The sequence below is a fragment of the Monodon monoceros genome, unplaced genomic scaffold (genome assembly GCF_005190385.1).
Source record: "Monodon monoceros isolate NGI ecotype Baffin Bay Population unplaced genomic scaffold, NGI_Narwhal_1 Super_Scaffold_16, whole genome shotgun sequence".
Taxonomy (NCBI): Eukaryota; Metazoa; Chordata; class Mammalia; order Artiodactyla; family Monodontidae; genus Monodon; species Monodon monoceros.
The window spans coordinates 95,853,336-95,881,330 of record NW_021703772.1 but is presented as its reverse complement, the minus strand read 5'-3'; the positions used below and the strand labels follow the sequence as shown (position 1 = coordinate 95,881,330).

The window sequence follows — 27,995 nt, the reverse complement described above, 5'->3', positions numbered from 1 at the left end:
ACCACAAGTCCCTATGACCAGACACACGGGGCTGACATTAGCCCTCTCATTTCCCTTCAGCAATCACCTGCTTACAAGGACCCATAATGTCTTCAACGATACGGAGCCAATAGTGACAGTAACAGTCACCACGTACTGCAAGTCTAATTTTGTGCGGGCACTCTTCGTACTTTATCTCATTTAATCCTCACAATGATAAGGAGGTAACATAATCTAACTATCTGGGTCAAAGTCCTACTATGCAATTTGGAACAAATTAACCTCTCGGTACCTTGGTTTTGTCATCTATGAAATAGAATTGATAGGAATATTTATCTCAGAGGGCTCTTTTGAGGATTAAATGAGACAATATAAATGGAAAGCATGACAGGGCCAGACACATTGCAAGCACTTAATATATATCAGGTGAAATCATTGTTGATATTACTACATTTTATGGATGAGGAAACCAAGCTCAAGGAAATTAAATAACTCTCCCAAAGTTGATGGAGATCAGAACAGAGGCTGGAACCCAGATCTATCTAAGGGGTAAATGTCACATGTGCACGAGCTGTGGCTATTTGTTTTCTGTTACTCTATCTGTATGAACTGACTCCAAAAATCCTGGTCTCGGCTTCCCTGGTGGCGCAGTGGTTGAGAGTCCGCCTGCCGATTCAGGGGACATGGGTTCGTGCCCCGGTCCGGGAAGATCCCACACGCCGCGGAGCGGCTGGGCCCGTGAGCCATGGCCGCTAAGCCTGCGCGTCCGGAGCCTGTGCTCCGCAACGGGAGAGGCCACAGCAGTGAGAGGCCCACGTACCGCAAAAAAAAAAAAAAAAAATCCTGGTCTTTCTGGTGTATAATGCAGCCTCTCAGGGAAAGGGTATCCAGAAAATTACCAGCTCAAGCTGGGAAACATAAAGGGGCACATTACTTAACGCAAGACATCTTCCTCTTCCCATTCCCTTGCCCTCATCAACGAGGGAAGAAAATAAATCCTGTCCATCCTCTTCATTTACTCTCACACCTATAGAGCCCCCACTGACAAATGCCATGAGTATTGATACCTACACGACTGGAAATAAACAGGCACCCCCTCAATCATTAAAAGTTCGGTAAAAAGAAATGTCTTGCCTTTGTTCCCTGTGTCCACAGGAATGTCGAATGCCACGAGATTTGAATGTCATCAGTTGAGTTGTAAAAAGGAATGTTTTCAGAAGTGTAAGAGTGGAGAGGAGAAAGCACTAAAGTCTGAACATTTGCTTATATCTGTCCATTCACCAAATATTTGTTGTTCACCTACCATTGACCAGCCACTGTTCTAGGTGCTCAGGCTACAATATTAAACAAGATAGACACAGATACTGCCCCTATGCAACTAAAGCCTAGACAGGGAGACGTTCTGAATCCAATAATTGACCATATATTTAATTACACTAGTGATACGTGCTATGCAAAGCAAGTACCTGAAGCTATCCGAGTCTATAACAAGTAAGGAAAGCTCTCCTGAGGAAGGAACATTCAGGCTGAGCAGGAATTGTCCCAGTGACGTTGCAGGGGGAGGGGGAGCCTTCCTAAGGAGAGATTTTGGTGAGTAGGGGAAGCTGAAAACAGGCCAGTGAGTAGGAAGAGAAGAGCTCTGTGCTAACCCACCAAATGACTGTAGAAAAGTCAGCTCAAGTCCCCACAACTCTTTCCTTCACGGCAACATAGCATGATGGAGCACTTAATAATGCTCTCCAGCTCTCACGCTTCCTCTAGATTCTCTTTTCCTGTGTCTGAATCGAGGGTATACCACAGAGTGAGATTCTGGTCCAGGTGCAGGGAATAGAAAACCCATTTTGTTGAGAGTGGGGCTCACTCAAATGTAGGAAACAAGTATAAACTCTCCCTAGGATAGGGGACTATCATGTTTTTCCTCCATATTCAACAGCCAATATTAATTTCCCCAAAAGGCTCAGAGTCCAGGGCTCCAACTCCAAAAGAAAGGTCATGTACAGATTTTATGACTTGGCATCCAAAGTCCTGGTTTGCTGGATGGGCTGAATTCTCCAATTTTCCCTAACAATGAAAATAAAAAGTTAAGACTTCTAATTTCTCCAGATTTAAAAAAATACAATGCACTTTAAAAAGATTACTTTGGTAGTTTTACTGCTATTAATCAGGTATCCTAAAAACAATGGCTTCTTTCACAAGATACCTATTGCCATTGGTCTGTATGTGAAATTTTATTCAGTTTAATAAGGCCCTCTACTGGCAATCTCCAAAAACACAATCGCTTTCAAATTATTTTCTAGTAAACTCTTAACTACTCCCAATAATAAAGTATCTCACATTCCTGATCATGCAAATCTGGGCTGAAAAAATGAGAAGAAAATGAGAAAGGGAAGAAATTCTCTTCAAGTGTCATTTCAAGTGGGCCATTCATTTACCTATTCATAAAATAACATTACATGAAGCAGCATTTGCTTTCCTCTAATGAAGCTATTCTAGATGTTAAAGGTACTCAGAAACAAAGACTATTTCTTACACTAAAATCTATGGAGCATTCATGGAACCATAACACTAAATTATGAATGTTATTTACAAACTACAATAAAAACAGATCGTTTCTGTCCATTTACCCACAGATGAGTAATTGACTATAATCAGAATAAAAGAAATGTTGAAGACAGGCCTTTTAAATTGCTTCTGATATCTCACAATTAATAATTAACTTCTCCTACATGACAACCGACCAAACAAAAACACAAAAAACAGTATACTGTGACTTAAGAATTTATCCATATAAGAAGAATGTTTGAAAAGTAAGTTATCTTTGACACAGTTGTCAAATGGCTGTTGGAAAATTTAACTATAGATTCCTAGAAAACCAAGTCAGTGTTTGAAATGAGGCAATTAATAACTTTAGGGAAAAAAAAAATATATATATATATATATATATATATATATATATATTTTTTTTTTTTTTTTTTTTTTTTAGGGGCGGTACGCGGGCTTCTCACTGTTGTGGCCGCTCCCGTCGCGGAGCACAGGCTCCGGACGCACAGGCTCAGCAGCCATGGCTCATGGGCCCAGCCGCTCGGTGGCACGTGGGATCTTCCCAGACCGGGGCACGAACCCGTGGTCCCCTGCATCGGCAGGCACACTCTCAACTGCGCCACCAGGGAAGCCCAGGAAAAATATTTTTAAGAGAAAGGAAATACAAGAATAAATTATTTGACTCAACAGTAAATGTTATTTACAAGCATGATAAAAATAAGCACTGAATAGACATTTAATCAAAATTGTGATATAATTCCATTGGAGAACAGGAAGAGTGTAGGAGGTGTAAGAAATATATATTGTAATCTATCATAATACAAGGTAAATACTTTGACATTATAACTAGATATAAAAAACATTATTTAAAAATAGTACAGAAAAAGCAGGTAAAAGACTGTCGGATATGTATATCTTCATATATACATGCACTGTTTATATGTGTAAGCATTTTAGCACTACCAATTAATATGTCAAGTGACATATGTAAGTATATATGATATATAGTTATTATTTATAGAGACATTTTAGTACTATTTGGTTTTCTAAATTATGAGCATGTATTACTTTGATTTGTTTGTTTGTTTGTTTCTAAAAACAGATCCGCACTGGCAATGGGACCCACTTAGGACGTATCTTTTGGATTGGCCTGGATCAGTGTTCAATGTTTCCAGATTCAATTTGTCAAATGAAGCAAGGTCCCTTCATGGAACAGTTTGTCAGACACACATCTTGACAGTCACACTTGTTCCCACGTTTCAGAACTAACAGCTTGTCTTTCAACATCATAATATGTATATGCCATATCATTATCCAAGCTTATGCTCCAGTGGGTTTGGGTTTGGGACTTTCTTCTTGAACTCAGCCCATTGGGTTCTTACAGTGCATCCAAATTCTACTCCAAGGAATCACTAATCCAGAAAGTTTATTTCTAAGAGGAGAGATCTGGTTTCTTGCCCTGAAAATACCACATTAATTTATGTAACTACTGGGAAGTACCTTGTGTAATTGAGGCTTCCAAAAGGACACGACACACTTCATTAGACAAGTATGTATTGTGGGCACAGTAAATGTTGTGGGTAATGTTCTATGTATCCAAGAGATTTATTATTTCATCTATAAAGAAAGCACAATGGGAATCTAAAATTCCAAAGGCATTAAACTTTGTAGAATTAGAGAAGTAGAGAAAAATAAGGCTATAAGGTATCTTGTGTTTAACTGGTTCTATGACTTGCCAGTGTTCAACGTCAACCATTCTGGCTGTTTAAACCCACTATCACAAAATACTACCACTTCCCTTGGTAAACTTTTCCAGAAACCAACCAAATGGCCACCATTACTTCCAATTTTTTTTTTTAATCTAAATCCCCTGAATTATACTCTTGACCAAGCTGAACTCAGCCTACCCACGCATACACCGAGAGCGCAAATAATTTTGATGTTGAGCCATAAACTCAGCCCAACCTGCAAGGGGATTCTTGTCCGAGACTCAGAGAAAAACAAAAATACCAAAGGGCTGGGCATGGGCTTTGACCCTTCTGCAAGACTAGAAAATGTGAACCACCACTTCAGTCGGCTGGTACCTTGAAGTGTTTATCTGATTTGCTGCTCTCCAGTACCATCAGTCCAAGGGAAGACAAGAAAAATCAAAGTTCCACCATAAGAAAAGCTCATGAGAAAGACTGCCTTCCACGTGTCCAGAGAGCCGTACAATGAAAGGTTTAGAGTATGGGCTCAGCGTTCAAATCCTGCCTCTGCCTCTCTTACTGACTATGTGACCTTTGCACATTACCTCACCTTTCTAAACCTCAGTATCCTTGCCTGGAAAATGAGTATAATGATCATAATGAGACAGCACCTGTGAAGTGTTTAGAAATGTGCCTGGTATACAGGCATCACTCAGTAGTGATTATGGGGAAGAAAATTTAAATCTTCTCTTAGAGTACCCATCAAGCACACATTCATACATTTTTTTTTTCCATCATTTGTTTGTTGGGAATTCACCCTGTGCCAGGTGCCTAGCTAGGCATGAGATTACAAATTTGGCAAAATGGTCTGGGGGATAAATTGGATGGATAGGGAGGTGCCACAGGCAAGAGTGTAAAGATATTGAGGTGCTAAAGAACATACAAACCCAGCATGTTTAGGTAACAGAAAGCAGCTCCTAGCAGCTAAGACAGGAATTCCCACCCGAATCATCTGAGGAACTTTTTAACTATTCCTGTGTCTGAGTCACACCTTGGAAATGCCCATTCATTAAGTCTGGGGTAGGACATGGGCACTGGTAAGGCGATAGCGATGATAACAGCTAATACTCATCACTACTTAAATCTCTGCCTGCTTTAGCTATATTGATGTATAGCTAAGTGTTTAGCTAAGGGTTTTAGCTATATTAATGTATTTCATTCTCCCCATACTCCCATAAGGTAGGCACTCTTACTAGCCACATTTTAAAGATGAAAAGCTGAAACAGAAAAGTCAAGTGAATTAACCGAGATCATAAAGCCGGCCAGGGATGAAAGCAGGACTTGAGCCTGGGCAGTCTGGTTCCAGAACCCAAGTCCTCAATCGCTCCACCATGCTGCCCCTCAAGCCTTGTTGGAAGATATAGATGGACTGTCATGCTAGGAACCTCCAGGGCAGACACATAGTACATGCGAGGGAGTGGCGAGAAATGAGGCATGGGAGGTTGGCGGCGCCACATCAGGAATAGTCCTTGTTTGCATACCGGGGAGTCTGGCGCTGAGAGCTTTCAACCAGAGTGAAGAAGAATTTCAAGCCACTCAGCACATTTACATGATGTGTTTGTCAGCCACGTGCAGAGGCATGGGTGTTTGATGCAGGAAAGGGGATACTTAAGCAATTCACTCCTTTACTTATTTGCTATTACACGTTGAACTACCATACTACTATACTCTGTACTAGGTGCCGTGGATATAGGAAGTATTGAAATATAGCCCTGGCTTTTGATGGAAAGAGGCTCTTAACTAGGTAGCATAGAGCTTCAGATCCCACAGCAAAAATCAGCACAGGATACCATGAGGCTCCAAAGAAGAAAATCATCACTTCAACTTGAAGAATCCACAGATGCATCCCATAAGCAGGGGTGTCAGGGGCAAGGAAGGCTCCAGGGAAAAAGAGGAATGCACGGTGTTAGTGGAATCTAGTTGAATGTCAGCACTGGAGGTCCAGGCTGCAGTGAGAGAATGACGGTGAGGGCTAAGAATCCATGAGAAAGTAAAGTTTCCACAGGCAAGAGGAGCCCCAAAGAAGGGGAAGACAAGTAACGTGTGGTCAATAAAAGAAGTCTGAGACTTGGAAGTAAAGCAGGAACAGAAAATGTCAGAGCTGGGAACCACCTTCGGTCTCTCAGCCTGCACCTGATGCAAAGTACCTTCTGTACTATTCCACTGCCTGAAATGCCCGGCTTGCCTTTAGGTCATCATCTGTCAAATAATCACAGACTGCTCTTTGGTTCTCTAGCCAAAATAATGAGAAACAGAGTTGTTAAGAAACATACCCAGAGCCAAAGACAAAACAGGAATGTTCTCTCTTTACCAGACCACCTTCATCTATACACCTTCACACAGCCCAGCTCCTGTAAGAAGGCTAGGAACCACACGTGTATCCTATTTCTTCTACAACCTGGAAGAACTGAAATGTGAAATGCATGCCGGGACAAGCACGGGAGGCTGGGTTTCTAGTTGGAGCTCTGCCACGGTCTTGCTGGGTGACTTTGGACCAATCATTTCCCCTCCTCATGGCTCAGGTTTTCTTCTGCAAAAGATAAGCTTTGAATAATGGTTTGGAAACTGTTTTAGTAGCACATCCCTTTCTTTAAGTAAAAATTCACAGAAAGCATTGAGCTTTAATACATAAAACATATCCAGTGCTAACTAGTATATATAGGATGGATAAACAACAAGGTCCTACTGTAGAGCACAGGGAAATATATTCAATATCCTGTGATAAACCATAATGGAAAAGAATATGGAAAAGAATATATGTATAACTGAGTCACTTTGCTGTACAGCAGAAATTAACACAACACTGTAAATCAACTATACTCCAATAAAATTTTTTAAAAATCATATGCAAGAGAGTGTGCTCTGATGGAAAACTCTGGAGCTGACAAACACGCAGAAGGAGGCTGCCCACCTTAGAACTCCATGGAAAACCATCAAATATTTTAGGAGTTTTCAGGCACTGGCTTCTTACAATTCTCTGAGACCAGAGAAAAAGGGAAAGGCAGGGAAGGCTGTCCCTGCTCTTGTGGGCTGCTGACGGAGCCGCTGAATGGAGGAACAGCTGGGTCTCCTGTACGGAGTCACGGGGCTCATGTGCAGGACGTAACAGACTAACAGTCGCTTGTCAATCCGTGCAGCAGGGCTGTCAGGACTGGATGGCAGGCATCAGCCAGGTTGCGCTACTAATTACAAGGGGCTGAATTCACTGCAGGCACTCAGGTGCAAACCCAGCAGCGAGAAGCATGCAGCAGAAAGACAAATCCACGTGGCTCTGACGCAGAACTTCCAGGTGGCCCAGGGCAACCGTGATGAGAGGGGGCCTGGGTTCAGGCTGGCGGCACATAGATCCCACCCTTCCCATTCCCCGAAGAATATTTGGAGAGTTTGAAAGAGTTGGGAGGAAAGTGAAAGCAAGGATTGTGGATCTCACGTCCCCACCGAGCTGAGTGTCAAAGTTGAACTTTTTCAGCAGTACCTGCGTTCAGGTTCCCAGAAGACAAGTCAGAACAGCAAACATTTCTCCAGGTACTTAAAGGGAAGAAATCCAGATAGAAACGGTTTCCACTTCAAAACATTTGTCTATACTTTCGAACTCCCTGAGAATGAATGAGCTTATGAGTGTGCGTGCGTTTGGGGGGAGGGTGTAGGCAAGAAGGGAAGGAGACAATTGAACGACACGCACATATTAGAAATCTATACACCACAGGAACGATGAGAGATGAAAATCAAGAGTGGGTTTTCCCTTCCAGCACACTGGTTGATTAAAAATTAGTCTTTACAGTTTTCTATTAAAATTCCTAGGTCAACCTAATAGCTTCTGTATGGTTGGTGGCTTTTTATTTAAAAAAAATAAAGAAAAGAAAATTGCCAACCTCCCTGCAGAGGCAAATTAAGATCAGGAATCCAGTACCCTGTTATCTACGTGCTGAGCCCTCTGCACCTACCCCTTCAACCTCAGCGCACTGTAATTACTACTTGAAACAAATGCATACTTGTGGCAGTGACAGAGCCCGGAGAAATACGTACACATCACCATCTCACTTTAAAAGCAAAGCAAGCTGTATAAATACGAAAAACTGTTACAAGAGTTTTTAAAATTCCAACAGTCTTACTTGTCAGCTCTGCAGTCAACACATCTCACAGTCCTGGAGACAAACACAGGAACTGCAACAACTCTCTCCAGCTAAACATTTCCTCCCGGGTTGATCCTCTGTTTATTTGTGAAGCATGAAAAGGCCGGGCTCACAGAACACGCTCAGTTTCTCTGAACAGCCGAAGCGGCAGCAAAAGTTCCTGCCGCGAATTCAGAGCAAGTTTGCGGAGATCCGCTGCTCCCAGGGCTGCGGCTCCGTGGTTGCTCGGAGCTTGTAAATATAAGCTCCGTGGCCAAAGTCCCACATGACATCACCGACAGCTGCTTATTGTTGAGTCTTTATTAACTGACTGTCAAAAAGAAAGGAGGGGGTGGGGAGGAAAAGTATCTTTTCTGCAGCAAAAACCGGGCATCTCCGAGTGGATTCCGGTGATGCAAGCGTAAATAATCCCATTGATTCAAATTTTCAAGAGCCTGGTTTCCCTCAGGACAGATCGTTTCTCCTGAAAAAGGCAGAGAATCGCCTCCACCGATTGACGCTGGCTAAACTGAAGCCATGGCAGAGCCAGCGGGCTCCTAACAAGTTGTTACCCACCTGTCTCCAGTCTGCTTCAGAGTCTGACGATTCATGAATAAATGAATTATTAGTTACGTCTTACATCGCCTAACAACTTTTATGTGAGATATATATATATATATATATATATATATATATATACCTGGCTGACTTTTTTTTTCTAGATGTCTTGTCCTGAGTTGCAACTCTTTTTAGGTACACTAAAAAGTTTTTCAACTTGGGACAGGGGCTCCCTGAAATGTAGCCAAAATTGTGTGTGTGTAAATCGGAGGGTTCTTTTCTGAGAAGAGCTCTGAAAGGCTTCTTCAGATTCTTAATGACCTTCCTACACCACTCCCATCATGCCAAAAAATCAATCAATAAATAATCTTTGGCAAGTATCTCTAATCATCTCGTGCTGTAAGCCACGCCCACTTCCAACTAGCAAGATAAAAATGTGCCCTTTCCCTGCTGTTTTCCACGCTCTCAAGGAATCTCCCTTCTTCTCTGAGCTGGTTCTTACTCATGGTTTTTACAGTTTTCTCCCCACGCACACCTCCCCGCCACCTGAGAAATCCACAAATCCTACACCACATCCCTGCCATGAAGTCTGGACACCCTAGCCCACTGTTTTCCTTCCTTCCTCTGAACTGCTATAATGATGCTGACTATATTTATTTGCTGCTTTTTATATACTGACTTGTATTTTTAGCTTGTTTTTTAGCCATCTGTGTTTCTGTCTCCTCAAGTCACTTTGAAAGGTCTTTGAGGGCAGCCATTGTGTTGTGTTATTTGTTTATACACAAACCTCCTGCCATAGTGAATCTTAAGCAGAAATGGGGGGAGAAGGACCTTGAGGGCTGAGGCAGGAACAGTTAGCAGAGTCCATGGAATGGGGTGTATGTTTAGATAAGCACTCTCCCTGCCCTTGGAAAACAATGACCTCGCATCTCACTGGTCGCCACATGAGTGGATGCTCTTTGGCACGTCCAAAAATTATTTTTTTCTAAGAGCAGTGATAGATTATTGATTTGGTAGGGTATCAAGGCCTTCAAATATTCCACTTTGATGTAGGAATCAGCTAAAGGTAGTGCCTATCTCGTATGCCACTAATGGGTTCAAATCAACACAATATTTACGGAAAGCAAATTAGAGGTACCTTAAATTTTTTTAAGTACAAACCCTTAGACCCAGCAATTCCACTTTTCCAGAGGGACCCCGCAGATATGCTCACAGAAGCGCCTAAGGATATAAGCTCAAGAATGTTCTTTGCAGCATTATTGTAAACCAATAAAGTAGAGACAACTTAAATATACATCAATACGAGAAAAGGTAGGTATACAAATGATGGTACATGTATAGTATAAAAATCTTAGAAAAAATTGAGGTAACTGCATATACTGACATGGAAAGAAGTAGGCAGGAGCTTGTTGAATGAATAAAGCAAAGTGTAGCAAATGATAGGAAGAATTATACACACTGTTAGCACTGCTTATCCTTGGGGAGTTAGATAAGGGAACTTTCACTTTTTGTATTTCTGTGTGGTTTGACATTGTTTTCAATGAGCGTGTTCCACTTTTGTTATTAAAAAAATAATAAAAGTACAAGAGTGTATAATTTTCAAAATAAATCACAAGGAGAAACCTAGCTACTCCTTCGACACATGTCTGACATAGTAAATGCTCAGTAAAGATCTGTTGATTGGATGCAGATTTGTGGTGTTTCTACTAGGATGCAGTAGTGCGTGGAGATGGGCTGGGGTAACAAGGAAGGAGAACCAGGCACCAGATTTTTATTCCTGATGGAACCACCGACATTCCTTCCCTTACATTTAAGGACTAATTTGAAAACCTCTTGGACTCTGTCCACTGTAAGAAATGATTAAAGTTAAGTGCTCAGAACATAAAGTGCTGACCTTTCCTTGTGCAACTGCTGTTTGACAAATGGAGTTTTAATGTAAGACAAGCAAGAACCGCTTTGGTTCAGTTCACTGGTTGCCAGCAAGCTCTGGAGGGAGAGTCAGGAAACTGGTAAGGACACAGGTTTGCCCAGCATCTTGTCGTGGCTGGTCGAACATTAAGGAATTCTTCAGGGTGAGGTTAGGAAAGTCTAATCCACACAGAGTCTTCGGAGCTTTATTACGGAGGCAATCAGGGCTTTGAAATCAGTGGGCTAAAGTGATGGCACCAAACACAGCTCTGTCTCCCTACATAGAGCCTCTAGGCCTCCATAGTGGAAACTCACAAACATAAGCCATATACTAGATATCAATACCACATTTTTCTTTAGGGAAAAAAAAAGAAAAAAAGTCCAAGGAAAAAAATGACTGAAAATTTCCACCAAGGTAGATAGGTTTCTCAAAGCACTATTTCCATTACTCTAGAGAAAACATGTTGGACTCTTGTCTTACTTCCTAGTGAGAAGATATGTCTGTAATCATTTCATGAAAAATGAGGGACTTCCCTGGTGGCACAGTGGTTAAGAATCCACCTGCCAATGCAGGGGACATGGGTTCAAGCCAAGGTCCGGGAAGATCCCACATGCCACGGAGCAACTAAGCCCGTGCACCACAACTACTGAGCCCACGCACCGCATCTACTGAAGCCCGCGTGCTCTAGCGCCAGTGCTCTGCAACAAAAGAAGCCACCACAATGAGAAGTCTGCGCACCACAACGAAGAGTAGCCCCTGCTCGCCGCAACTAGAGAAAGCCTGCGTGCAGCAACGAAGACCCAACACAGCCAAAAATAATAAATAAATTAAAATAAATTAATTTCAAAAAAAGAAAAATGAAAGCACAGCCATATTTCTTGCTTGTTTTTATGGTCTATTTATCCACAGATCATAGGAACCTGAGGTCGGATTCTTCTATTTAAAAGCACATTTGGAGCCCCTTGGGTGTGATAGGGTCACACTTTTCCAGCTGAGAGGTAAAGACAAGCATTTAACTTGACTTACAATTTGGAAAGGGGGATGGGTGGGGCTTTCTTCCCCACCTGTACCAGGGGATCATTAATGCTGCTGCCAAAATCACCTCCACCTGCTGAGATGCTCGGCCCAGCATCCTTTCCAGTGCCTTCTAGTCCTTCATTCAGGCAATTTTCCCTCTCCCCACGAGACTGCCATCCTCAGGGGAGGACGGCCGGGCAGGTATAACAGGCATACGTGTGTCTGTTTACCTGTTCATTATTTTTAAAGTCTTAAGACGTATTCTTCATGTTTAAGTGTTTTCTGTCGTAAACTGGAAAATCTCTAAAGTCAGAGATAGTAATTAGATCTGCAAGATGTGAAACACAGCCAAGAGGTCCCTTGGAGGTTTTTGCTGCTGATGGCTCCTACCAAGGCTGTCCTCAGATAGTTTCTACCTCCAGTGTCTAATTTCCCCTCTATCTCCCCCCTCATCCTATTAAACACATAACTACTGCCGTTTATCAAGCATTCATATGTGCCATTTGCTTTAAACACATCATCTAATTTACCTTTGAAATATCCCAATGAGTTAATACTATCACTACCACTCCCCTTTTACAACCAAGGAAACTGAGGCCCAGAGAGAGATGTTATTTAAGTGATGTGATTCTGACCACACAAATAATAAGCGGTCGAGCCACCATTTCAACTCTGCCTGACCTTCCAGCACCCCAAGGGAGGCCTAGATCCATCCCTCTGAGGATTATAAATATTGAACAGAGAGTTGGGAAACCAATATGAATAAGGGCAAACTGGAATTTAGAAACGTGTAGCCATCATTAAAGTACTCAGTTCTGATTCCTATACACAGACGGCAGTGACCTTCAGACTTCAATCTTGAACGAGTGTGACTTATGCTGCTCTCTGTAACCCAGCCTCTCTGCTTGGCCCTTAGAGGAGATAAGTTGTAGGCCTCAAAGACCATGAGACTCAGACTCACAGGGCTTAATCCCAGAGCATCACTGTGGAGTAAGCGCTCCATGCCCTTGGAGATGCACAAGATCCAGGTGCAGGAAGGAGAAAATGTTGGAGGGCAGGCATTTAATCATGTTTATGGCCTGTTTCCCTTTACACTGAGAACCTTCAGTAACTCCTGTTCCTTTGTTCAAGGAGGTAATGGTTCTACCAGGGCTTAAGAGACAGCCTGTGGCCAGCGAGCCTGCCCTGTAAGAGTTAACATGATCAGAAATGGGAAGCAGAGGTGTTAGAAGGAACACTTCACACAGGAACGCTTCAGCATTTCCTAAACAAATCAGCATGGTTCTGAGAGTATGAGTCCCTGGGGGACCTGAAAATCTACATGTTTAGAAAGTGACCCACATCATTCTCATGCAGATGGGCCTCAGACCGTATTTTTTTTTTAATATCTTTATTGGAGTATAATTGCTTTACAATGGTGTGTTAGTTTCTGCTTTATAACAAAGTGAATCAGCTGTACGTATACATATATCCTGTATTTTAAGAAACACTGTTTATACCAAGAGAAGTAAATATATGACTCTCTTATCTATGATCAGACATTGATAAAGGTCAGGTCCATTGTCCCTCCGAAATTCCTGGTGACCCTCATCTGCAATAGATCACGCCTGACACAACGTTGGGACACCAAGTGCAACTTGGAAAAGACACAGCAGGTGCCACATGGATGGTCCCAAACACGTAGTCGGACAAAGACATTTATAGGCTTTCCTTGCTGCCAATGTCACTGTAGTCCCCATACATAAATCCAACAGAAACAAGAGTAAACCATAAAGTGTGAAGCCCAACGAAGTTCAGATTACTCCCATGACAGAGGCTTAGATGCATTTCATGATAGATAGATCATATTTCCAGCCTAGAAATGCTTTCTTTTTTCCAAGGGGGGAGGGAGGGCAGCTTGCCGTATGCAGCCTATTTACTGGCTTGTTGACACTCTTGAGACACCAGGGACCTTTGGGGGGCGGGGGGCTGATATGGCAGATGCCCGTTGAAAGAGGAGGTGGACGGAAGGGATAAAAAATTTGAGCATCTATGACGATTAGCCTGGGACCTGCCCTGGAAATGTGGTGATATCCCCCTCATACATTTGCTTTCTCCACCAGCTTGGGCTCCAGGCCCAACCCCGGGAGGTACAGCGAGGGTTAATGCTCCCTAAGGCACTGGAGGCTTTTGATGAAAGGCCCCGAATAAGTGTAAAGTATCACCTCGAAGTTGGAGGATTTGGTTTCAGCTTCCTCATTGTGCTGTTGACAGTGCATACTGTGAGTTTGACGTTTGTAACTACTTTGCTGGCCCCAAATAAAAAGGGCTGGGCGAGAGGAGGTGGAAAAAGGGGAGAGGATGGGGGAGCCATATTCCTGCCCTGACTTTGATTTTACACAAATCAACGTACAGCATTAAAATCTGGAATCGCAAGCCGGGTCCAACCATGCTGCTTCGAAGATTCATGTAAATTCAGTAAACTAGTAGATGCGTGTTGCGTTCCTTCTAACCTGAGAACAGAGAAGCCTCAAGGGACATAGCTGTCTGTAAACTGAGAGCATTTTGTGGGCTGTGGCGATTGTCTAAATAAAAAGGCCCTGAGTTCCATTTGCACCAGCTATGGAGAGGCATTAAAATCAGGAAAGGAAGGGGACAGCCACTGGCTTTCCCAGGGTGGTGCCTGAGACCAGGATTATGGTGTGATGAGTGCCTTTAATAAAGCCTGCCCTGAATGGCATTGACAGTCAGCTCCCCACGGTTCCTGAAACCCTGGGGCTCTGGCACACCCTAGCCCTGCCACACCTCCTCTTAAAGGCCCTTGCCAGCAGCCCAGGATCAGAGGCCTAGAGGAAAGGCTGGTAACACCGAGGATGCCCCAGGGTAGAGGCAGGGTGGGCCCACAGGGGACAGGGCTCAGGCTCAGAAACCTCTGTCTGCATTTACCCAAAAGGTCAGCAGAGCCCTGGGCCGGCCGGGGCACAGTCCAGAGGCCCCAGCGTTCCTCCTTTCATGCTGACAAAGCCTCTTAAGTTGAAAAGACAAAAGTGGGAACTGTGGTCAGGGGTCTGTTGGAGGGGCGGACTGGAGGAGGGGTGCGCCTTTTCTTCTTTCCTCTTTTTTTTTTTTTTCCCTTTGGAAGTGAGCACATACACATACACACTAAGGAGTTCTTTTTTCTGGTCGCCTGATATTTTAGGCCCCAGAAACACCTTATTTTTGTGGCAAATATTCCTCAAAGGCCCCTTAGAAAGGCATTCTTACAGATCAGTGAGAGAGACAGCCCTCTCTGCAGTGTGTCCCCAACAAACAGCCCTGGGAAGTCAACAGCAAGGGCAGAGATGGAGGGGCCAGGGCAGGGGACAGCTGCAAGCTCAGGTGCAAAGAGTACCTGGAGAAACCCAGGGCCCATGCTGCAAGGGATGCAGCAGGCAGGCTGGGCCCCAGGCAGCTTGCCCAGGTCCAGGGCAGACACAGGAAAGCAACGGTCACCAGTGCAAGCAGGGGTGATGCACATTTGGCCTCTCCCACCAATGTCCCCCCCAGCAAAAGAAAGTGTCCCTTCTTTCCTCACATTCCCAGGCAAAGCTCACTATGGTGTGGAGATATGGTCCTCTGTCCAGGAAACTATGGTATTAAAAGCCTCCATAGGGAATTCCCTGGCTGTCCAGTGGTTGGGACTCCCCGCTTTCACTGCCGAGGGCCCAGGTTCAATCCCTGGTCGGGGAACTAAGATCCCGCAAGCTGCATGGCACAGCCAAAAAAAATACAAATTAAATTAAAAAAATTTTATAAGCCTCCATAATTCTCCTGAGGAGTCAGAAAGCCTAAGGGACCCAACTCTGGGCTATAAGACCTTTGTAGATAATAAAGCCCCGCAGCTCTGTTGTCACTGCTGTTTTAAACATTATACCTTAAATTAATCCAGGGGAATTGCTTTAAAAGAGATTAAGCCTTTTCCAGGTACAATAACCTATTGTGAGACCTAAAACTCTGCTGGTGGGGAAATTATTTTAAAGCAGAGGCTTCCTATTAACAAAGGAGAATGGCCATTCAATATATTGGTTATCGTTTATTATTTTCACTAATTATAATAATGTAAGTACCATTGTTCAAAGTCGCGAGATGCTATTGTTAGGTAGAAATCGCTTAAGGCTATGGCTAATACCTTCGGAATAAGTATAAAATTCCTGATAAATTCCTGACCTACTGTATAGCACAGGGAACTACACTCAATATCTTGTAATAACCTGTAATGGAAAAGAATCTGAAAAAGAATATATATAATATATATATGTACATGCACACACATATATATGTATATATATGTATATGTATATACACATATATGTATATACACATACATGTATGTATAACTGAATCGCTTTTTTGTATATTTGAAACTAACACAACATTGTAAATGAACTATACTTCAATAAATAAAAGATAAATTCCTTGTTTAGAGTGTAAGAGGCTTGGTAACGTTATTTCAGCAATAGGATACTTTTGAGATGAAATCTTGGGCAGATTTCGGCTACATACAGCAGTTCAAAGAATGGTATCCCTGGGAGAGGTCCTACAGCCCATCCTGCCAGCCCTCACCTCCTCCCACCTGCAGAAAAGAGCCGAGAGAAGACACGCATTTACAGGTGGGGCTGGATGAACTGAGCTAACTGACATTATGCTGTCTGCTTTATCCTGTATTGACCTCTGCCCTCTGAGCCCCTTGTCCCCATGCCTTCTGCACCGCCCAGTTTGGTACTTCAATACGCACGGCAAGGACTACTGTGTTCCCATTTGCTTTTTGTAGGCAACTCTTACCTCGCAAGCACACTGCTGTCATCTTGACACAGAGACCCTATTCTACATGCCAGGAGTTCCCTCTGTGCCAGCCTGGTACTAGGCATGTACAAGCTGTTTGTTCCAGTTGGAGGAGGAGACAAAGTCACTGGAGGCCTAAGAGTTAAGGGCAAGCATGTAGATGTGATCCAACTTGGGATGCCAGGGACAGGCTTAAGTGGGTGGTGAGGTGGCCGGGGGGCGAGGGCGGGGGCCAAGGGACAAGACCTCAGGTAAATAAATCTGACTTTCTTCTTTGTCATCTTCTTTCTTTTCCTTCTTCAGCACCCTCTTCCAAGTCACATGTCAGATACAGATGATCATATCTGCCTGTTTCCCTAAGCTGCAATTAGCATCATTTAATGGTGAACAATATGTTGGGAGTCCAGAGAAAATAATATATGATTGTCTAACAAATGTCATATGAACTCAAGGGTTACAAGGAGGTATTAATCTTTGAGATCACTATCTTTCCACTTGTGATTGAATTTGCTCGTTCATCCACTGAGTCATTCACCAAACATTATATGGAGCAGTTTACAGCGTACACAACGAATTCTCATTGAGCACCTCCTGAATTCCAGGCTCTATGTATATTGTGGAATCTGAGTAGCTCTGAATACTCAGAGAATATTCTTTGGGGGTCTACTGATTGAGAGATATAATGGAAAAATACATTGAAAAAGATATCTCCACCCCTATTTTGGTTAAAAAAAAAGTCAACCTATAGAGGCATTAGTCTAAGGTGGAGAGGTGGTAACTCTCTCATAACTGAGAGATTATTATAACTCTTATAACTGAGATTATGTGTTAGAAAAGTAAAGGCAACCTGTCAATAAAGTACAGGGAAGTGAGCGTGATGTGCCAGCCTCTTGGCTACAAAGAGCAAGTTCTTAGTGGGGAGCCCAGTTCTTCACTGGAAATGTAATTGTTGACTGAGTGTGAACTATGTTTTGTATGAGGTCAGTAAGTCCAAAGGTCACAGTGAGTGAAACGTATCAGCTTGTCAGCCTTTCCTGGAACACATTCCATATTTTGGAAACAAGGTAAGCAGATGTCGCTCTCATTGCAATATAGAGACAAGATCAGTTCCCACCGAACCCTTTGGGTCTTGGACTTGGAGGAAGGAACCCCTAGAAATGCACTCCTGAAGCAGGTAAACCCACCCTCACCCACCCGACTCCCCAGTCCCAAACTTCCAAACCAGCCCTACATCATGTCCAGTCCTAGGAGAGACTCACTCACTCTGGGAGGGGAGAGGGGTAGATATGCCAGAGAGTAGAATTGGGCTTCTCACTAACTTTGAAACACTTATCACCCCTCTGGTGAGTGAGTAAGAAGGAAGGAAGGAAAGAATATTCCAGAATCCACGAGGTCAGGACACATGCAGAGAGAGGGTTGTTCCATTATACACATGGGCACAGGAACACCCTGATCTGGACCAAAGACACTGGCTCACGACCTGGCCTGACCTCTCTGACATTGTAAGTATTCGGGTGCATTATGACACTTGGCTCTGGTATGCATCCTAGATTTATTGCCTCCTTTACTCTTCGTTCCCTGTCCTTAGCAGTTTGTTCCAAATCATTTTCTCTTTCAATTCATCGCCCTCATGTTCAGTTTCCAATTGACCTATATTTATTAGCTGCCAAGTACATGTGAGGCGCTGCAGGAACCATCAATAATGCCTCTGTTCCCTGTCACTCTAAACAGAAAAATATCTGCCCATGGTTTCCCAACCCTCTGCTCTTCCATTATTCCATGGCTTCAGTTGTAACCCCGTGAGGTGGTTTGGAAAAGACTTGATACCAACCCACGTAGGACCCAAGTTTTGTACTAAAAGGCAAGCATCCTGGGAAACCCCTCAGTCCGGGCTAATGAAGAGAATTGATCAGGAACTTCCCTGGCGGTCCAGCAGTGAAGGCTCTGCGCTCCTAATGCAGGGGGCCCGGGTTCGATCCCTGGTCAGGGAACTAGATCCCGCAACTAAGAGCCTGCATGCCGCAACTAAAAAAAAGAGCCCGCCTGCCGCAACTAAAGATCCCGCACACTGCAAAGAAGATCCCATGGGCCACAACTAAGACCCAGTGCAAATAAATAAATAAATATTAAAATTTTAAAAAAGAGGGCTGATCACTCAACCCACCACAGTTTCTATTAGCAACTTCCCAAAGCCCCCCCCCAAAAAAATGCAAGTGGAAATGGTATATTTCTATAGAGGTTCCTCAACATCCCCCAGATTGCTGTCAGTCCCTCCCATACGAAGATTCCGCTTGGCTTCCTCTCTTCCCTGTTGAGACCCGCTTCCTATAAAAACAAACCTCTGTTCCATTCTGTGTATCCATCTTCCCAGCCATCCTTCCTTCCTTCAGCATTATCCCTTACCCTCGGGCGACCTCCTTTTCTTCCCCGACCCATCTCAGTAAAAGGCATTTGGCCAAGTTGTGAAGTCTTTACAAAGAGATGTTGTAGTACGCCTTCCTGGGAAGGCTGCAGCCTTTAGTGGGGAATTGAACCTGTGGACTCGCACCGCCAGATCCCTCCACAAGCTGCAGAGATCCCCCAGCTGCCAGCTCCTCAGGATTTGCCTCCCCCAAGGGCCCATCCTTCCCAAAGTGAGCTTATCCATGTAGGAATATAAAGGCAAGGATATTCTGAGTTGACTTGGGTCACGCCAAGGGCCATATGCATTCCCCAGCTGCCTGTAGGCTTAGCTGGGGCTTTGCCGGGCCTGAATCACAGGGTATGCCTTCTCCTTGTGTCCAATCCAAATTCCTCCCTGCCCTTCTGCAGGTGTCTATATCCAGTCAACATCCCACAATAGCCTAACCCAATCAATATAAGACTCAGTTTCTGCTTCCAGAGAACCCAACCCGCGTCATAACCTCCAACCTTGAGAACTTTAGGTAAAAATGGGGAAAGTACGGTTTCTCCAGAATAATCAAAATCTGTTTTCTTAGATAACCAGGATGCTGAATCAGGGTGAGAAATTGTAATCTGAAAAACCACAGCACAGGCTGCAGTGTGGAAGCAACCGAAGAGATAATCTGAAAGAAACACACACTGAAAGCAGAACAGCAGCTTTAATAATTAAATAAGGGGCTTCCCTGGTGGCGCAGTGGTTGAGAATCTGCCTGCCAATGCAGGGGACACGGGTTCGAGCCCTGGTCTGGGAAGTTCCCATATGCCGTGGAGCAACTGGGCCCGTGAGCCACAACTACTGAGTCTGCGCGTCTGGAGCCTGTGCTCCGCAACAAGAGAGGCCGCGATAGTGAGAGGCCCGCGCACCGCGATGTAGAGTGGCCCCCGCTCGCCGCAACTGGAGAAAGCCCTCACACAGAAACGAAGACCCAACGCAGCCAAAAATAAATACATAAATAAATAAAAATATATTAAAAAAATAATTAAATAAGATGCGTAAGGTCAAATAATCGCAGCAGGAACTATAATGACCATAAATGCATATATAGCACTTAGTGTGTGCCAAATGCCTTTCCCAGCACTTTAAGTGTCTTAGCTCAGTTAAGTCTCACTACAGTCACATGACTTAGGTCCTTCCATTATCCTCTTTTTACAGTGAAGAAACTGAGGCACACTTGGGTGGAGTAACTGCTCAAAGCTGCACAGCCAATGTGTAGGCAGAGCTAGGATTTTTAACTAAACAGCTGGCCCTAAAGCCTCCACCAAACTGTCACTCTACGTGATGTGAATGTAGTATGTGTACTCCATGTATTTATAAAGAAACTAGAGAAGAGGGTGAACGGTAGTGAGAGACCAGGAAGGGAGGAACCTGAAGACACACAGGACTCAAAGGGACAGGTCAGATGGGACGTGAGAACAGCACATCCCAGCAGAGACCTTGATTCTCTAGCAGGATTCTGGCCTCGCTTCCATCCTTCCTTTATAGGACAGGAGGCCAGTTCAGGGTTGACCAGCGTAGGTCCACATGTAAAAGCAGATAAGTGAATGTACCTGGAGAGAGAAAAGGATTGGAATGCAGGAATAAAGACAGATCTTGACAGAAATAGGAAGTAAACATGACTCAGTGGAAGGGAAACAAGTGATAAGATTAATGTCCTCATCCCATGGCAATAAACATTGCCCTCCAGCATCAGTAGACTACATAAATATTTTGATGCCCTCCTCTCTCCCTAGATAAGGAAATCCTCTGTGTTAAACTGAGATACACCCGGGCCCAAAATTCAAACCTCCATGTCAATGTCCCTGGGGTATCACATGTGTACCTTTCTCTCTCCATTTTTATTTCACCATGAAAACGCAATTGCTTTAATTCCCAGCAAATAGGATAGATAAAGAACACACCATCAGTATTTTGGGCTTCTGTACATGTCGACACAAAAAACAGAGATGAAATGGTTTTCTTTTCCTTTTATCCAACTGGGATGCTGCAGAGAAGCTAGAAAAACCGACAAGCCAACACATCAATCCAAGGGTACAGGGGCCAGCCATGGATTCCTTTACTGATACTCAAGAAGCCCAAGTCTCCTGGTTTCCCTTGTGAATTGTTTGCTTGCCCATGAGTTAGCGCTGAACTGGGAGAACCCAGGTCACTGCTGCTTCTTGGAGATGAATTTTTAAACCACATCCTACTTTCTGCTTCTTGGTAGGAGAAAATAAAAAAAGTTGAAGATAAATAAATTTTTAAAAAATTCTACATTGCAAATTCCTCATATTCCAAGTCTTTAGTCAAAGAGGATCTAAATTCCTGTGCCTCTGTTTCTCTGAGCTCTGTATTATTCAGATGGATGTGGAAATTGAACCCCAGGCTAGAGGCATAGAAGGGAAAACAGCTATTTTCTCTTTTACCATGGAAACCCTGTGCACCACAGGGTACTAAGGAGAAATGAACAGCTTTAATAACTGGAGGGGAATGGCTGCCTCTACCTTAGCCAGCGTAATGCAGTTACGGTGCAGCATAAATCACAGTGTCGAATGCAGACTGTCTCTTGAAGGCTCAGGAAAGCCTCTTACTCACTTAGAACAAATTAGCATGGTTTATTTCCAAGACAGATTCAGCATTTCCCCACGAGCTTTAATCACCTCTCGGTACCTTACAACATTCAGTGTGCACACCCTCAGAGGTAAGGGAACATTGTGGATGGACTTCTTTTTGCATGTGATGCTTCCATCCTGAATACACAATAATACCATTAAAAATAATAATAATGCTCATTAATTTTTAAGACCATGTCTCAGGCATTTGTGCAAATATACAAATGCATGACACACCCAGAATGTGTAATCATTATAAAGTCTCTCTCTCTCTCTCTCTCTCTCTCTCACACAGACACACACACACACACACACACACAGAGTTTTAGAAAGAAGTAGTTCCAAGCTCAATAGCTATTTGCAATCAGTTATTAAAAAGCTCAACTGACATCCTGTTTCTTCCCTTTTCTTCCAATCTCCTTTCTCTTTCCCTTCTTCTTGCCCATCCTTCTAATATGATTTAAGTCAAGAAGAATGTAATCATATCTACATTAGGCCCTAGCACTGACTCTTTTTCAGAACTCTGTTTCACACGGAATGACCTCATCACAAGTTAATCCTCCATTGCTGCTAAAATAAATCTCTATTGAATGAGGACATTTGTTTCCCTCCCTTCAATAGGAGTTTAAAATTTTTAAAATGTAAACTTGGGAAGGAAATGTCTCAGATGCATCTGGGTTCCCGGAGAATAGCATCAGAATGCCGCATGCTTTGTAAGACATGGCTGGAGGTGGTTATCTAATAAGACGCCTGCACCTCTTTCCTTTCCTCATCCGCCTCCTGTTGCGGGGATTCTTCCTTTCCTACAGAGAATGCGTCTTTCTCTTTGGAACACACTGGCTAACCTGGGCCCCTCTGTTCTGCTTGGTGGAATCTCATTGGCTGTCCCGAGGCCCAGGTGTCAGTTTGGGAATGCGTCCTCCTAGGGCAGGCATCTGGCCCTGGGTCCTTGGCAAACCAACTGTGACAGGTTCCTCCGACAGCTGCAGTGACAGGCTGTGCTTCCAGGTGATTACATAATCCTGCTTTCTGGCCTGCTCATGTGTTTGGATTGGAGCCATTTCCCTGGAACAGGGATGAACCAAACAGGGCTGTCTGCTCAGTGACCACAGCTCTGTGTCTATGGGCTGAGGTCCCCTCTGAAATTATGAAATGTCTCCTTATCTTTCCCAGGCCACTCAGACCCAGAGTTCTCACAGATATGCCCTTGGAAACAGGAGATCCTCCATTTGCCTGAAATGAGGCTGGAATTTCACTTTTCATTGTAAATCATTGTTAAGTTGGATAGCTCTGCTTTGAAAAGCACCCGCTGATTCTAATACTGGCTAGACTATATTCCTTTTTTGCGATATTGGGCATGCCCATGCAATACACATTCGACTACATGTGTACACCAGATGAAGATACGGATCAAGGAGAGGTATACTTACTGTATTTACATTTTCCAAAGACACAACACCATGTCCTGAAGAAATAATTAAAAGACTGCTTTTTAGTGAAGCTTAATGGTGCTGGTATGCAAACGCCAGTGGCCTCCCACTGAAAAAACACAAATCCACAGCAGGTGGTGGTTTAATTTAATGATAGCTAAACTGCTGCAAGGGGATACTACAGACAGTGGTTTTTAAAGTGTGGTCCCTGGACCACAGCATCATTGTCACCTGGAAGCCTATTGGAAATGCAAATTCTCAGGCCCAAACGTACCTACTGAATCAGAAACTGTGAGTGGGACTCAACAATGGTTCAACAAGCCTCCACCCCCCAAATCTGTTAATTTGGGATTAACGGATATATACTACTGTATATAAAAGAGATAAACAACAAGGACCTACTGTATAGCACAGGGAACTATATTCAATATCTTGTAATAACCTATAATGGAAAAGAATCTGAAAAAAAAAAAAATATATATAACTGAATCCCTTTGCTGTACACCTGAATCATTGTAAATCAATTATACTTCAATAAAAAATAATAATTAAAAAAACAAGGCCCCCACCCCAGGTGATTCTGACACAAGAAAAGTTTGAGAACATTCTAGGTGAAGCTGGGGCTTGATGTGGTCTAATTGAGGGAGCGTGGGTGTTGCTCTAGAGATTTACACGTGCTCTCCGAATAATCACTCCATCATGATCCACTCCTACTTCAGCTACATCTAATTCATGCTGCTCCTACTTTCTGCTAAAAGGTGCTACTACCAGCTGTTTAATTCTCTGCTCCCACTCAATTATACCCTCTATACACATAGTAGTAATTAGCTGGTGACTGCTGTAATATGTGCAGCTCTGCAGACATCCAGATACATCAGCTCACCATTAAATTCTACTCAAAATCCCTCCAAGGAACAGACATAAAAGTCCCCATTTTATAGATGGTGGTAATCTAAGTTGCCAGTGGTGTTTCAATTAAGACAATGTAAAAACAGCTCTGGGTTCACCCTTTGTTCTAATGAATGGCATGTTTCCAGTCTCCTGGTCCCGTCAACCTGGTATGAAATCTGAACTCCTAAGACAATTCTCTAAGCCTCACTTAGCCTTGACCAGATAAGAAGTTGGGATAGGAATATACTGTTATCTGTTCAAGATGTCTCCAGTCAGCTAATAAAAAATTTTCATAGACAAAACCATTTTGCAGAACAGAGTCTGGGATGATGACCACTGTTGCTGAGGTCATGGTGAGACAGGCATCTTCATACAATGCCAACAGGAGTTGTAAACTGGTACAACCTTTCTAGGAAGCAATTTGGCATATCATTTGACTTCGTAATTACACTTCTTGGAACTGATCAAAAGGCAATTGTCCAGAGATGGAAAAAATGATTAATATATAAGAAATTTCTAAAAAAAAAAAAGAAATTTCTAATTTTATTTTTAAATGAAAAACGGGAATAATCTACATTTCAAATAATACGTGGTTAAATAAACTAGTTCTTCCACAAGACGGACTATAATGCAGACTTTTATAAATAGATTCTTGAGCACAATTTATTAAAAAATAACCACAAGACACTTAAGTGAAAACAGCAGGATACAAAATTTTATAAACAGTGAGATCCCATTTTTTTTTTAATTGTAAGTTAACACACAGAGATAGGCATTGAAAGTAACTGAATAGAAGCCACTGACATATTCGGAGTGGTTACAGTATTTTATGATACCAAACCTCGGAAAAAATATTATCCCCATTTACAGATGAGGGAACGGAGGTCCATAAACACAAGCTAGATTGTCCAAAATGACTTAATAAATAGAGATCAAGGTCAAGCTTGTCTGGATCAAAGCCCACGCTTTGCAGACTCTATCGTCTACAATTTCTGGTAGCTTAAGTGGTCTGACACATCATGGTTAGAACTGGGAATGCCAGCTAGGGTTTCTTACTTTTCTTTCTGTTCTATTGCAAGGAACATACAAAGTATCATTTGGTCATAGGTCATAGACCAACCTCCATCTAGATTTCCTCCAAGTATTTCAAGAAACACTGATAATAAAACACTGATAATAAAATTTTACAATTATTGGGAATTCTCAGGCAGTCCAGTGGTTGGGACTCCTCGCTTTCACTGCCAAGGGCCCGGGTTCAATCCCTGGTCAGGGAACTAGGATTCCACAAGCCATGCAGTGCGGCCAAGGAAAAAAAAATTTTTTTAATTAAAAAAAATTGCAATTATTGAACGCATAATACGTATTAGGCATGCGCTAATCATTTTATGCGTTATTCCATTTAATAGTTTTATGACAATGTTCTATATACTATAATGTTCTATGTATTATATATGTGATATATATATATATTTTAACATTCTGTATACTATAACGTTCTGTATACTATAAGCACTATTCACCTTATTTCACAAATGAGAAAACCGAGACTCAGAGGGTTTTAGTATCTGCCCAGTACACACAGGTAGAAAGTAACAATTCCAGAATTCAAACCATCTGTTGGACTACAGAAAAGTCTATGCTGCTCTGAATTTCTCCATTCTGAAATCTTTCCAGAGAAAAAGATTCCTCCAACTCCTCCCATCTCTTACTCTGGCATCAGGTTTCTGTGTTTTGGCATAAATAATATCTTGGCATGGTGCTGATCATTAAAAAAGAAAAAGTGAGAGGCACTGTTGGCCCTCGTAAGAGCCTGGGATTAAGTATGAGCTGATATTAGAGATAATCGGCAGATCTGGCCTTTTCTCCTTAACACCTTCAGCACAGAGTTCATGAAGAGCTTAGATCTTCCATAGTAAAAGTTCATTCAGTTACAATGAATTCAGACCCTTAGTAGGGCCTCATTAAATACTTAAGTGTTAATGATCAGCTGAAGCCAAACACTCTCTACGAATGTAAAGGCCTGTGTCTCAGAACTGTCCGGCAAGCTGCCAACACAAGTGCCATGTGACCAGCAGGCCAATAATACCCTCGCTGAATCCCCCGTCACTTCCTTCCCTTCTGCTTCAAATTCCTGGCCCGTTCCTGAGCACCTCTGTACTTGACCTGAGGGCTTATCTCCTTGCCCTCACTCACCCTTGAGAGCTGATGCTTTATGTGGGTGACCTACCATCACCTCGACTTCCTTCCTCAACAGTCTCTCACTTATTTTTGGATCACATATAACAATGTCGACTTCAGGAAAAGAGGTACCAGGTGATCCTCAGGGTCTGGTGCTCCCAGTGGGCTCTCCTCCAACAAAAGAAAACCATACACGCTCACTTAGATGTGAAGTACTGGGGAAAGAGTACTAGCTAGATTCATGTCCAATTTGCCTTCTCCTAAGCCTCAGGGTGGGGGTATGAGCAGATTAAAGTCAGTTGGCACTTGATCTCATTTTAAGACAGCAACACACACACACACACACACACACACACACACACAGGCAGGCGCATGCACACACACACATTACCTTCAGGAACAAGGCAGGTGACCTAAGTGAAGAGCAGAGTGGGGACAGTAAGGAGCGGTGGGGACTGTAATGAATAGGAGAGTTCATAGCCAGCTAAAGGCATTAAGATCTCGTTTTTTAAATACTTAGTGGACCAAACAAAAGAGGTCTCCAGCCAGTCCACTATCTATGAATTAGACAATCCATTTTTAGCCTTGGCTAATTGTACTTCCATCAAAAGTTGAATTCAGGGGAAAATAGGATACTGAGACTCATACTACGGGTGGGCCCTGGCCCTAATCTCGTAGGCTATCATCAATGCCCTGGAAGCTCTCCTCATTTCCCTTCATGAAGAAACAGGCTGGCACCAAATTTCACCATGATATCAGTCATCATAATTTTTAAGAACAAGAAGTAAGAACAAGAATTCAGGAGCCAGACTGCTTGAGTTTGAATCCTAGTATACCATTTAGTAGCTAGGTAACCTTGAGGAACTTAATCAGGCTCAGATCTGTAAAATGCAGAGACTAATGACACCACCATCTCATAGAGCTGTTGCAAATTACTTAGAACAATGCCTGGCACATAATAAAGGTTCATCATCAGATAACAATCATTGTAGGACCAACCAAAATGCCTCACGTCTGCATCTGGGAGATAACCTGAGTATGACATACTCAGTCATGTCTCAGTTTGGCAGGGAACATTGGAATGGAAAAATCCAGAATAATTACATCTTCCTGGGAAAGACACTGATGTGGATGACAGAAGAGGACTTATATATTTTGTACACACAGTCTCCACCTGAAGGGAAGGATGGGAGAAGTCTTCAGTGGGGCAGAGGAGAGGTAGGTGGGGTTTGAAACTGGGTTTGTCCCAGTCTGAAATGCGGACAGTACAGGGAAAGAGTTGGCCCTCACCAACTTCCCTGCACTGTGAGGATGAGGTCTTCCTGGCACCTCCCTCTCCCCTAGCCTCTCTTAACCTCATCTTAATTTGAAAACACCTTGTCATCAGCGTCCAACTCATGCCTCTCTCTTCTTCAAATCACCCATGCTAGGATATTGCCTTTTTCTCCCCAACTCTAACAAAGATGCCAAATTTTTACAAAGGAAGCAGTTTGATTTTCTAAATCACAGGATAGTGTAATGACTGATCACTCCATTTGCATTTTAACTTTTATCCCCCATCAAGACTTTCCAGTCCCTCTAGTACAGCATTTTTCAAATCATTGTTCATAACCCGCTGGTGGTTAAATCGGCTTAATGAGTCCAGAACAGTATTTTGTTATGGAAATAAAATTGAAAATGTTAAAATAGAATTAAGAAGAATAGAAAATATAGTGCAAGCCATGTACTAAATGTATCTATATCTGTCAACTGCATCTTAATATAAAATGTATTTCTTTTTTTTTTTTTTTTTTTTTTTTTT

General features: G+C 42.9%; 1 protein-coding gene across 5 annotated transcripts in view; it reads right to left on the bottom strand.

Annotated features, from left to right (window-relative positions):
• The window catches only part of NCKAP5 (NCK associated protein 5), a 1,052,051-nt gene that overhangs the window by 949,897 nt on the left and 74,159 nt on the right, over positions 1 to 27,995 (bottom strand). For 3 of the 5 annotated variants that reach the window (XR_003793798.1, XM_029224400.1, XM_029224401.1), the window contains exon 1: positions 8,381 to 8,592. The exons of the other annotated variants lie outside the window; for them this stretch is intronic. The gene's annotated coding sequence lies outside the window, so the exon portion shown is untranslated. Of the gene's footprint in view, positions 1 to 8,380; positions 8,593 to 27,995 lie in introns of those variants that run through there. 5 annotated transcript variants of the gene reach the window in all.